Source organism: Bombus huntii, chromosome 2 (genome assembly GCF_024542735.1).
Source record: "Bombus huntii isolate Logan2020A chromosome 2, iyBomHunt1.1, whole genome shotgun sequence".
Taxonomy (NCBI): domain Eukaryota; kingdom Metazoa; phylum Arthropoda; class Insecta; order Hymenoptera; family Apidae; genus Bombus; species Bombus huntii.
In genome coordinates, this window is record NC_066239.1 from 12,703,385 (window position 1) to 12,716,262 (window position 12,878).

General features: G+C 39.3%; 1 protein-coding gene across 1 annotated transcript in view; it reads right to left on the minus strand.

Annotated features, from left to right (window-relative positions):
- Positions 1–10,404, minus strand: part of LOC126876954 (amphoterin-induced protein 1) — a 291,913-nt gene extending 281,509 nt beyond the window's left edge. Inside the window, exon 1 of the mRNA XM_050639827.1 lies at positions 10,361–10,404. The gene's annotated coding sequence lies outside the window, so the exon portion shown is untranslated. The remainder of the gene's footprint in view (positions 1–10,360) is intronic.
- Between the last annotated feature and the right edge of the window lie 2,474 nt (positions 10,405–12,878).

Genomic DNA, 12,878 nt, shown 5'->3' on the forward strand with positions numbered 1-12,878 from the left:
AGTTGCCAAGGTGTGTATTGTGCTTCGAGCTGGCAAGATTCGGGCTGGCATGCTTCGAACACGAAGAAAAAGCTCGAGGACGCAGGGGAACGACGGAGAAAACAGGTCCGGCAAGTGCGCGTGCGATCGAGCAAGGGTAGATGGTGAACTTTTTTGTTCTGTTGATAGGGGATGAAAAATGGAGAGTCACGGAGAGCTTGATTAGAAACAAGAATATGAATCGGCCACCCCCTCGATCGTCAATATTCATAGGACGTAGTCAGGGCGTTGTTACTTAGGCACCTCGGCTATTTAGAAAAGAAAAGCTGGCCGCGAAATGAGGGGATGATGCCACGCTGCTTCCCTTCGGACGGGAGCCAAGGTATTCTCCATCCATCGGTAAAGCGTTTAACGACCTAGAAGTCGAGAGTCTGCAAGATTCGCGAATCGACACGCTCGAATAATTAGAGAGAGAGATAATTAGAAGAGGTTAGTGAAAAAAAAGCTGTATCCGAGAGGCTTGGACGGAGAACAATGGATCTTTGGTAATTAAACGGCGGGCCTTCTGTTCGCCGTTTCTTCGATTAATTACGATGATATGAAAATGGAAGAAAGATGGAGAGCTATTGACACGTGCGACCGTACAAGATTTGTCGTAAAGGTCGCATATAAATTGAAAACCACGATCGATTCGGGAACTTTGAGGGAGAAAATCACCGGGAATAATTGGAACAGACTCGCTAAATGATAACCCGGTCAACGTTATCGTTGGGAATCCGCTCGAACTGCAATTAACACTTTCCAATTGCCCATTCGAATGTGCATTATGCCGAAATCAACGAATTCGTAGCTTCTCACCGACTCGTTCATGCGAATAATCCGCTTCGGTTTGTTTGCGCTTGCAAACCGACGAGCTCGAACATCCTAATTTTATAATAGCTAGCAAGTTCGTGTCATTATTCTAGGCGAATATCCACGAAGTAACGCAGTGAACCGCGTTTCCTTCCGTATTTCATATTCTTGCTGAATTTCTCAAACTGTTAGGCGATATTGGAATAACGTAAGAGGAATTTTTACACGTGCATAGGTTGAAATGAAAGTCGTTTGTCCCGGTTATATGGTTTCTGTAAACTTATACACGGCGTCATGTTACCGAAAGTATACTCATTCGGGAGTATTTCAATTACCCAGTGAAGTAGATGCTCGGGTAATTCAAATTTGTGAAAATGGAAATTGATATCGTAGGGGCGAAGTAAAGAACTGTAATGACGATTATATCTAAAAAAAAAGGTGCTGTCATTTGTTTCGTCTAAAAGTTTTAATAACGGTATTATACACACTACGTTTTATTCGCAGAAATACGTTCTAAAAATGAAGATAACCACTTACATCTTGGCATTCAAAAAATATCTGTCAATGTTATGTCAGTTTCTATCTATGTACGTATTTCATACGTGATTCCTAATACGTTCAAGACATATGATCCAGCGTACGAGGCATTTAATCTTACGAAACGTACATAACGCATAAATTATTCATGTTAATTCTAAATATTATGTTTAAAGATATTATAGAAAAAGATCAAACTATAAATGAAGCAGTTTTACGGCCAATCAATATAGCAAAGTAATCAGTTAACTAGATTTGTTACAAATGAAATTAGTTGAAATGCAACCGCAACAACTTCTTTCCTGCCATCATACCTGGAACTCGTTTTTCATCATAAAACAAAGGGATCTAAAACACAGAGGAAAATTCCAGCGTCCTTATTGTCGGGAAACTTTTCGACGACACCTACTGCAGGCAGAACGTCCTTCCTTGTAAAGTTGCCAGTTTTTGTCGACTGGCTACGTTTCACGTTGAAACTTACGGAAGCCACGAGCAAGTCGCGGACTGATGAATTATTGTACATTAGCGGAGAACGTCGCTTTGTCCGGGAATAGTAGCGTACAAAGTTAAAGACTCTGCGAATTTTGTATTCCAGGAGGTAGAATTGTTGCGAAAAATAACAGGTCACGAAATTATGAATGGCCGGTTGAGCTCACTGAATAAACGAACGAGCCTTGAAATTTACAAGTTTCCGCCACTATCGCGCGCGCCATTGTCACCGGGTGTTTCGAATTTTCACCGATTCATCGAAATAAGTCGATCCCGTGATTCAATTGCCGCCACCGTAATAAATATCGGTGATGAAATTTTCGAAGGGAAATTAACTTTATCTCGATGAAAGCGAGAAATTATTAGCGCGCGTGAAAATTTCCTAAAGTAAAATTAATGCCGATTCGACCGAACGGTAGTGAAAAATTGTCAATGGCCAAAGAAATTTTTAAAGCGATATTAATATCCATCCAGAATCGTCGGAGAACGAAAAATTGTCAGTAGCCAAAGAAATTTTCAAAGCAAAATTAATTTCACCCGACCCACTCTCGACGTTCGAAGCGAAAAATCGCTTGGCCACGGAATCGAGTCGTGAGTAATGTGACTCGCGTATAAAATCCGTGCCAATTTTCGACCGGATTTCCTAGAGGAGCTGTATGGAAAGCTGAATGGCTGACGCGCGTTGATTGCATGCCTTATAACTGTAAGAAAGGATACATCGTTCACACGGATACGCACTTACCCTTCTGCAGTGAGTTACGTTCTCTCACGAATAAACAACTATACTCGCAGAGATTTCTCAACGGGTCCCTTGCGCTCTTTGTGTCCGCCTCGTATAAATCGTCGGGTAACATTCTTCGTCTCTGCCTGCCGCACCATCTAACTTATTCCTGCATGCTTGCGGTGTACAGTTTGATGTAAACGATCAAACATTCACAGGATGAAATGAAGGCAAACGAGCTCGTCGTCCTGCTACTATATACATATACGTATATAGGTTTGTTTCTTATTTGAACATGCAATGGAGTTGGTAGCGATAATACTGATATTGCCTGTCAATGAATATTGATAGTTCGAATAGTGGATGCTTGATTGTCGATAACGATATTTGTAGATACGGGGAAGAAGTAGGACGTAAGTCGTGTTAGGTGTAATATATCAATGGAAATGGACTCGGGTATTCAGAAAGTGCAACATCATTCGTCTTTGTAACAAGTATAGTATCCGATAACGTCGAGATTCGGTAGTATTAAGAAATCAACGACAAAGATGGAGTATTTATTCTTAGATACTTATCAATGTCTGCATATTGCATTATATAATTATTGGTCAAACACATAGAATTTTTGTATTGATAAAGATACAAATTTTTCTTAGAGACACTGCCGGGTGAAATTTCACTAAGGTTGTCAATAATCTAATTAGCCTAGCGATGATTGAGGTTCATAGATGGAAATATAATTTTTGTATGACAGGACAGGTAATCAAAAGCGTGAAATTGATAACCACAGAACGTTTTTGAATTTTGTCATTAGATTGTCGATAAGATACGATGGAAACATCGTATCGGTCAATATTAGGATACCAGCATAGGTCGACTGATATTGCGGCATCTGGAACTATATATCTCCCCTAGTTATCAAACGTTTGAAGATTTAGTGGCGTCAGAGGGGTTATCGCTTCTAATCGCGAATACAATTTAAGGCTCGTCGATATGGTGAACGTTACGCCAGATTCACCAGACGTCCTTGAATTCAATAGCGTTGGAAATGTTACATCTGTATGTAATCAATGGATCAATCGATGTAAAGCTGGAGTGCGCAACGTGTGTGAATTTAGTATGGATTTATCACTCGTAATCGGTGGATTTGATAACGTCACGTATAGAGCAGTGAGTAGATGTGGAACATCTTTGGTTTCAATGACGTTAGAAGTACTAAATCTAAAGCGATGCACACTTGCTAGAATTACGTTTGATTTTATAGCATTTCGAGTATTATCGCCAGATGGATAATTTTGATATTATCCACGACCATTAAAAAATTCGCTCGATAATAAAATTTTAATTATCAGAAACAATCGTCCACGATTCGCTTAATACACACACACACATACATACATACATACACATATATGGTCGAACAGGAAATCACAGTTGATTGCAGCCGCACGAAAGAGAAACGGCGTTCTCCGGAAACGAGCGATAAGAAACTGGTTCCTTCATCTCTGATCCTACCGATTTACCGTCAAAGAGTTTATTTCTTCCAACTCGGCGACGGATCTATCGCACTTCCTTAATTGTATCGGTAGGATCAGAAAGGACGAAGAGGAAAGCGAGAACACGCTCGAAGCTTACCAAGGAAACGCGGCAGCTCGCGGATATTTTTCCACCAACGCGGCAAGTTCATTTTCAGCTGGGTCACGTGCTTGCCTCGAATGGCGGGCAAAGAAAGGAAAATCCCGAGCCTCGGGGCTCGTAAAATTTCGTGCGGACCCAGCCAGCTGCTGGTAGATTAAACGCTTTTTATCCGAAACTAATCCAGTATGCAGAATCGAATTAAAATTGTCCTCTCTTGGATATCATTTACGGTCCCGCTGAGGTTTTTCCGGTTTTCGATGCTGCGATATTTCGCGAAAATTGCGGAGAAATTTATTTCATGAACCTTTCCGGTGTGAATGCCCCTGTGACCTCACTGCTACTGTCATTTGTTTCTAAAAGTAGAAGATGCCTGTGACTTTGTGTTACTTTTCTTAGATTCAAAGATCGATATACGTATATTTTTACAAATCATATTAGATTTCGTTTTATTTTTATTCGTGTTAATTGTAGTAACTGTGTCGACGAGAAAGAAGAATATCTATCATGAATATACAATACGAATATCGAATTATTTTCTCCTTTGAGAGTGAATATGAAGATAAACGTAACGAATATCTGTACTTTGTAGAATTTCAGCGCAAAAAATTTGTTCAACGGTATAACGCTAACTGATTTAATACAAAGCACGCATGTAGGTATAATCAGTGTCTACATTAATAGCGATGCTTTAAATAAATATCTTTCCAAATAAATATCTACAAACTACATTCTAACATCGTTTTTCGTTCTGTACAGATGAATGAAGTTTACGATTTTTCACTTGCATATACTCGAATACAACATTCTAAAATTCCAAATAATTATAACTGTATTTTATCCTTCATTCTGCATAAATTTATGTGCAGACATTTTTAATATACCTACCTAGCAGCTCATTAGGGAAAATACATCATGTTTCTCGTAAATATAATAAACCATTTGTACGAACTAAATTACTTAATCAACGTAAAAACAAGGATATACAGAATTCAGTTAAAAATTCTATTTAAGAGTCTACTACAACTCTGTAAAAATTCTTGTAGACCAGCTACACTAAACTAATGTTCTTTCGCGGTGTTAATCTCCGCTAAAAGGAACTATAACGCCGCTCAATTACCGTTCAAGAGAATGTTTTCAGGCTGGTGTAAGATACTTAAACATGTTCAAAGACTTGCGGAAATTTCACCAACCCGTTTCCGGCTTCTCGTGAGTCTCGTCTTTCGTGTTAGAGCAGAAGTTAATCTAAAAAGCGAAGAAGCAGACGTTCCGCTGCGCCGGCCAATACACGTTGTCGTGTTCTTTCGAGAGACACGAGAGAGCTTAAAAATGGCAGCCAAATACTCGTATATCTTGACCGTGCAGACGGTTAAAAATATTCTCAACCCGAGTAAAAATACAAGCCCCTTACACGCTACAGTGGTTGAGCAGGTTTATTGACAATGCTGTTGTCTTCTACAACGAAAACGAGCTCAGTATATTCCTGTAATGAAATATAACAGCGCAAGCTTGTCTGGATCAGGATTAAACCATATGAATAATTGCAACAGCGTGAAAAGTTCCGTTTGTGTGATATTTCGATCGCGATAAATCAAATATTTAATTTGACGATTGTTAAATCAGTAGATGAATAATTCTGATAAAACGATTACTAAACGTAGACATTCTGTTTCCTTCAATGTAATATATATTTCATCATATGAAAAAAAATATCCGTATATTTTTCAAATTAATTAATGTTACGATGTGTTGATTTCCCAAAAAGACGATAAACGCTACTTTAGCTTATCAGCTTGTCAACATACACGTTTCTCACTCATACACGGTGCTACTATAAATCAATCAAAGTTTTTGGACGCATACACGCGGTCCAGTTACTGAAATCACCCTGTATATAATTATTTCCTGACATAAGTTATTGTTCGTAATAGCAGCACTCAAGTAACAAACGAAAAAATGGAGTAACGAAGAGGAAAAACTGTATAAGAACCAGATTCCTCGTAAGAATTAGACAGGTATTTCGCGTGGTATCGTGACCGAAGCAATTTGCATCGTAATGAAAGTCAATTACAGCGCGTTCCATAAATCACGAACGCGTACACGCCACTGGTCGTCGCCGGATTTTGTGTATATCGTTCGGTACTTGTAGATTTAGGAGAGTTTCGCGGTCCCGTCGCGCTGGAACCGCGCAACTTCCATTCCAACTAGCGCGCACAACGTCGAATACGCGTGGCGAGCGTTCCAGTCTATCTAAATTTATTTCCATAAACGGCGTAAGTCGTCCGAGCTGTTCGATCGTGACCGTCTGTCGGTTTCAAAGAGAACTTGGCGGTTCGAGAAGTTTTATTGGGGATGGTGTTCAGTATCTGGACAAAAGAGAGACAAAGTTTCCTAATCCGCAAGGATCCGCGAGAAAGTTTAACCGTTTTTTTTCCTCCCGTTGTACGATTACTTTGCATTCATTTCCGTTGATTACGGGAACTTATTTGCTTGCAGCCAGAGAGAATGAAAAGAGAAGAAGCTTCGTATACTTTGTTTGCTGGTTTATCGCTGAAAGAATACTTTTATCTCGGTATTTTATTTGAGAAAATTTCTAGATGCTTACTTTGATAATTATAACAGTGTTGGATTAAAACTTAAGGAGAAATTGAGTATTAAGATTGTAAAAGTTGCAATTTAAAACAGTATAAGAGGAAAGATAATACGAAGTAATACTATATTACAATATTACATGTAAAGCAAGCGAATATGAAATCTTTGAATTATCGGTTTGTTATTTTATTGAAAGAATTATGTAAATTGCGTTACCCTTACTCACGCTTTCGCATAGCAAGCTCAAAGTTCGAAACGGTGCGAAATCCAAACGCGGTGTGTCGTATTTTATCTTCGCGTCGTAAAATCTAGAAAAAGTCGACCAAACTGTGGAAACTTTTAGTTGCTTGTTCAGTGCTTCGCGGAGCGAAAGGAAGTCATCAATACGTTCTTTTACCTCAAGTTCGCTATTCAAAAACCAGATGCCTCCAAAAACTTAAGCAGTTTATCCAACGTGATTATCTTAAGTCATATACGAAGTTAACATTGAAAAACTATAGAGGAACGAAAGAACAAAAGAAAACTAAAACTCTATTTTCAGTCTGCTATAGAATCATTTAGTTTGCCATGAAGGATAGCAAGCATTAATTATTCTCCGATATCGTGTTATTATCCATAGCAAAATACCTTCGATTTTCATAAAACATACGTTATTTTCATCTATGTCCTTAATCGTGGTAAAACCATCTTTTACCATTCAATATTCTTCCCCAAAAGCAAAATACACGTAGTTCCCTCCATCAGAGCTCGTTCACTAAGCTTAGAAAATAAATCCGCTATTTTTGTTACCGGAAAGCGCACGAGGGAGACCGCTTAAGGAGATTACTCGTCTCAAAGTAATTCAAAATAAAACGAAGAAACCGGCCGAGGCAAATAGCGGACGGACGATTAAATGCTTCAAGACGTTACATCACCTTTTTTCCAACTTTCAACAGGGATGAAATTAACCTTGCCCTGCTTCTCAGCGTGGAACTTTTTCTTTCGATTCATTAAAACTTCAAGGCTCGGGCATGTTGTATGATAACGCCGTGAAACGGCGGTTCGGCGGATCTTCCGGCCAGAAAAGGGGAGAGAAGGCCAGAAAACGGAACGAGTTGCTTTCTTTCCCTCTCTCTTTCTCTCTCTGTATTTTTTCTGCTTGTGTGTGTAACTGTTTGTGTGTGTGTTTTAAGCCCACCCTCCGATCTCTCCTTGTGCGCCAAATTCACGAAACAGGACGTGCGATAGCCTGGTTCGCCTGGCTCTTCGGTACTTTTTCCAGCGTAGCAAGACGATTTAATAAAGGGAGCGGAAACATCGCAGTTCTTGCAAGCTGGAACGGATTGAAGCTCGAGTGGCTTATTTCTCCACCAGCCATACTATTTTACTCGAAATTTCCTCCTTTGCGTGCCGAGTGGCCCGTGCCTCGGCACGACAAGATATAAGCGAGGCAATTAGCCGCGTTAAGATAAACAATATCGTGATGATTTTTTATAAAGGAAAAGGAGATAGAGACACGTATCCACAATTTTATTGAGAAGAGAAACGTACTCTGCGCTACTTGTGTCCGATCTAAAACGTACTTTGCAACCAATACTGTTGTAAATTTGTGAACTGATATAATTGATAATATATCCAAGGTATAACATTTCACTGTAGTATCATTTGAGAAAATTGAAACGTGGTCCTCATTAAAACATTCTTCTTATCACTTCGATATTTTGCAGAGAGTCTTCCCATTTCCTATACAGGGTGAGCCAAAAGTTATATCCAAGCGTGGATGAAAAAATAAAAAAAAAAATATAGAATAAAATCTTTTTCATCGAAACTTAGCTTCCGAGAAATTCAAGTTTGAAAATTAAGTAATTAAGAAAATTAAGTGTACTTGAACTTGATTAATCACCGGCTGAATATGACTAAATATTATATATGACACTATCCTAGATGCGAAAATAATTGCAAAGTGAAGAATACAATTTTTCCATTTAAGGTATTATTTCCAAAAGATTGAATTTGTACATGTTTAGTCGTGAATCTGCCTAGTAGTCGCGTATGATAGATTTTCAAATTTATTTTTCTCTGAAATAAAGCACCTTGTGAAAAAAATGTTATTCTACACTTTCGAGTTATTCTCATACGTAGAATGATTTCCTGCTGATCATTTAGTCCTGTCCAGTCCGAAATTAACCATGTTCGAGTATACCTGATAAATTTTTAAATTTGATTTTCTCAAAAACTAAGCTCCGGGCGGGAAGATTTTATCTTACACTTAGTTCCTGTCTTTTCATGAAGAATCACCACGTGCCCTTTTATGCATAATTTTCGGCCGCAGCCTGTATAATCCAACTCATACAAATTCAATGAGCAACGATATAAATATCCCAAAATTTAAATAATATAGCGATATATAATTAAAAAAAAGATAGTTAAACTCGAATCCAACGTAAGGGAACAATAGACATCGTTCGAGTTTTATATTTCTGTCCAGTCAGAGAGATACACGAAACGCCTGTCTGCGTCGCGGTAAAAGGCAACAAAAGTATTTGCAGCGATGACCGAGCAATCTGAATGGGTTCGTTGCCGGTTAACCGAATGGCCGCACGAGAACGGCGCGGCGCGGCGTGGCGCCGACGTTTCTTTACCAAATAATTAGACGAAAACGGTGAACACGAACGGCGAGAGCGCATTTAGGACGAGGCCTTCGCCTGACAAATCGGTTCCGCGAGGTTTCTCGTGAAAACAGGCCTCGTTACAGAATCAAGTCTACGATTTTTTAATTCTACTCTTTCGCCTCGCGAAAGTTTATATCTTTATTTTAGATGCAACAAAAGTAAGATCCTAGCCTGTGGCGGAACTTCAAAGCAACAGAGAGTGGAAGGAGGAGAGAGAAACAGGAAGGAAAAGTTGGATTTTTAGGTTTGTTAGCCATGGTCCATTAAAAATTAATAAATTTCAACCAACCGACACAGCAGCCCTGAAGCACCGCACGAGTGGAGAAATCTGCTTCAACTATAATTAACGAGCTAAATAAAAAGCTCTTTCGGATCGGAGATTTTCATTTCAATCTCGTTTCCTTTGTTTTCTGTATTTTTCCCATTTCCGTTTTATTTTTACCAGACTTCCAGATTCGCTATATTTTGCCAGACCTCCTATTTTTTCTGTTTTCATCATAAAAATGGCAGAGTTGCTTCAACTCGCTCACAGCATGCCGTTTAATTTCTAGTACTCTCGACTGTAAATAATTAGTATTGCCAGCTGGCCGGGTCGGTGAAAAATTAATTTCTTCCATCGTCCATAGTAATAATCGCGAGATAGCTGTCACGTGACCTTTCTGTGGTCGTGAGTGATATCGTTTCGAATCAAAATGGAAAATCCGAACCGGAGACGCGAGCAACGCATTACATGTGAGAAAAGAAACTGTACGGGGTCTCAGCAGGAACAACCGCCTCGGTTTGAAAACGGCGAGAATCGTACATCTAAAGTGAGTCACAGCACGTTTCTTTGAAAGCGCTGTCATTAGGCTACGTAAGCACATCAGAGACGCACACAGACTCGTTAATGATCACTCGGTCTTACCTCGAAAATCTCGATCTTCCTATTCCTCATGGGATGGAAATCTGAAACAGAAGATGTTACAAGTTTTTAAATTGGTTCTGTAAGACAGCAAGCTGCAGTTTTACCTATTTTGCATAAAAAACGGTTTATGATTTCGGTTTCAGAGCAGGGATAAGCCTGTTGTGACTAAATGCCTCCCTAAAACTCTACACAATAATAAACGTTTCCACAAATTTGAATCACTACTCTCATTAACGATCCAACTTCTAATAGTCTTCTTTTACGTTTTCCATCATTCGATTCGCCGTTAGCCGAACCATAGCAAACAGTTGCAAGAACGAAGAAAGGAACCGCACGAGCCAGAGCTTCTGGCCTGGAGGCACGAGCCACTCGAATCGCATACGCCGGCTTAATTATGGCGAACCCGTACATGTGCAGCGGTAATTATCGGATCGTAAAGTGGCACATTTATCACGCTGTACATACAGATTTACTCTCGAAGCACAACAGAAGCGCTGAGGGCCTCGGAGAAGGAAAGGATGATTTCATAATGACGCTTTTTGTTCGGTCGACGGTTTTATGGCGTGCACGTAGCTAAACTTTGCAAACCGGAAGTTGCCGCGAACAGGGACGCGCCGGTGAACAAAGACATCGTGGGCCGTAACGAATGTTGAATGACGTGTCTCTGTCTCTTTCTCCCTTTCTCCGTTTTCCTTTTCCCTTTTTCGTCCCGTTCTCTCTCGTTTTGTTTCTTCGAGTTTCATTTTTGTATTGTGTAAACGTAAACACGAGCAGAAAAGCGATGGAGAAATGGTGGTAGAAAGAAACCAGGTTACGGTCACACCGGCTAATTACCATATAAATTATACTTGGACAAATCTTAGACGATTCCGCGGCACGATCGAGCCACTAACTGGTAATTAGAGGTTCGTTAACGTGACCCAGCGCTGATGAAATCGCGAAAAAGTGAGTCATCGAGTTCTTTCATCTCCAGCATGAAAAAGTGCTGGACTACGTGTAATGCGAGGATAGTTTTACGATACTCGTGCGGCGTGATTGCCTGACAGCTTTTAAGGTTTTACCCCAGCTTTCTCCAATTTCATTCGCCATCGGAAAAACTTGAAATTCTTCTGCCACGGTTGCCCATTGCGTTCTATCGTCGTGTTTGATATTGTCGGGCTTTAGAACATTTTACCCGCCAATGACACGGTCTAAGTCAAACTGTGTCACCTATTTCTTCTTTATAACTGTTGAGAGGCTGACATCTTTCTTGCCATTGATGTTCACTAAAAAGTGGTTGAGGTAATTTAGACGAAATTCAAAATTAACGATTGTACTATGTATAATTCGACTTTTTGAATGAAATAAATTTATACAGAATTATTCTACGTGAAAAATAAAGATTAATTTAGATTACATTTTAGATCTTAGACTGATGCTGTCTACATCTTTTGGCAATTATTGTATGTTTTTAGAAATTTTCAATTTATACGAAAAGCGTAGAATCAATAAATCCGCTTCCAGATGTTAGTAGCATAATAATAGAAAATACATTTAAAATTGTTTGCTGCCACTTCCTCGCTCTTCATATCCCTTGACGGACAATATATCCAAAGCTACCCACCAGGATTACCCACCTAGGGTGTTACAAACTATTGTCAATGAGAGTATCAAAGAGAAAGACCAAAGCGTTCATATGTTGCAGTTTAGCGAGGTCTGTCATACGATAGGTTGGGCGAGTTTTGGTACTTGACCCTCAGAAGAGCACAACAGGGGTCCTTACCAACCTTCTATAAGTTTCATATAGGGTGATCCAACATAAGTGTCATTTGTGGTTTTAGAGGTTTTCATGGCTTCGGCTGTTATAGTTAGCATTGTTTGAGGTTTCGAGGAGTTACTCCTGCCCGCTTCGAGGGGAGCGTTAATATTCAAGCAATATCGCAGCTTGTTGCATCTGATATTAAATAACACCATGGGATTCATCTTTATTTGACTGACACAACTTTGTCCATAAAATATAAAGCTTTATCTGGAAGCGACAATTCGAGCGTGATACTGCTTAGAAATAAAATAAATAGATATAAAATAGTAATATTATTCATCTTTTTTGTTGTGTAACGTTTCCCAGAAATTTGAGATTTTTTGAAAAATACTCGAATGTTGCATCACTGCAATTGAATATTTTAAAACACAGGGAACATACATAATAATGTTTTATAGTATATTCATTGTGCATGGGAGATATGATGAAACGAATGGATTCCTGTGTCCAGAATATGTGGATTCTGTTTAGAAAGTAAAATGCAATTGCACCACGGAAATGCATTGTTGCAATCGCAAAAAAAAGAGGAAAAAAAGAAAGAGGATATAGGAAGCTGGAGCTCCTTAAATCACCCTGTTCTTTCCATCTCTTACCGAAAAAGACACGAGACTTGCCCCAGATACTCGGCTCCCGTATGACTATTCTCTTCAACATTTTATTACATGTACTTACGTTCCCTCGTGTATCAATTTTAACGCTTTAGAATGCAGCTGCTAG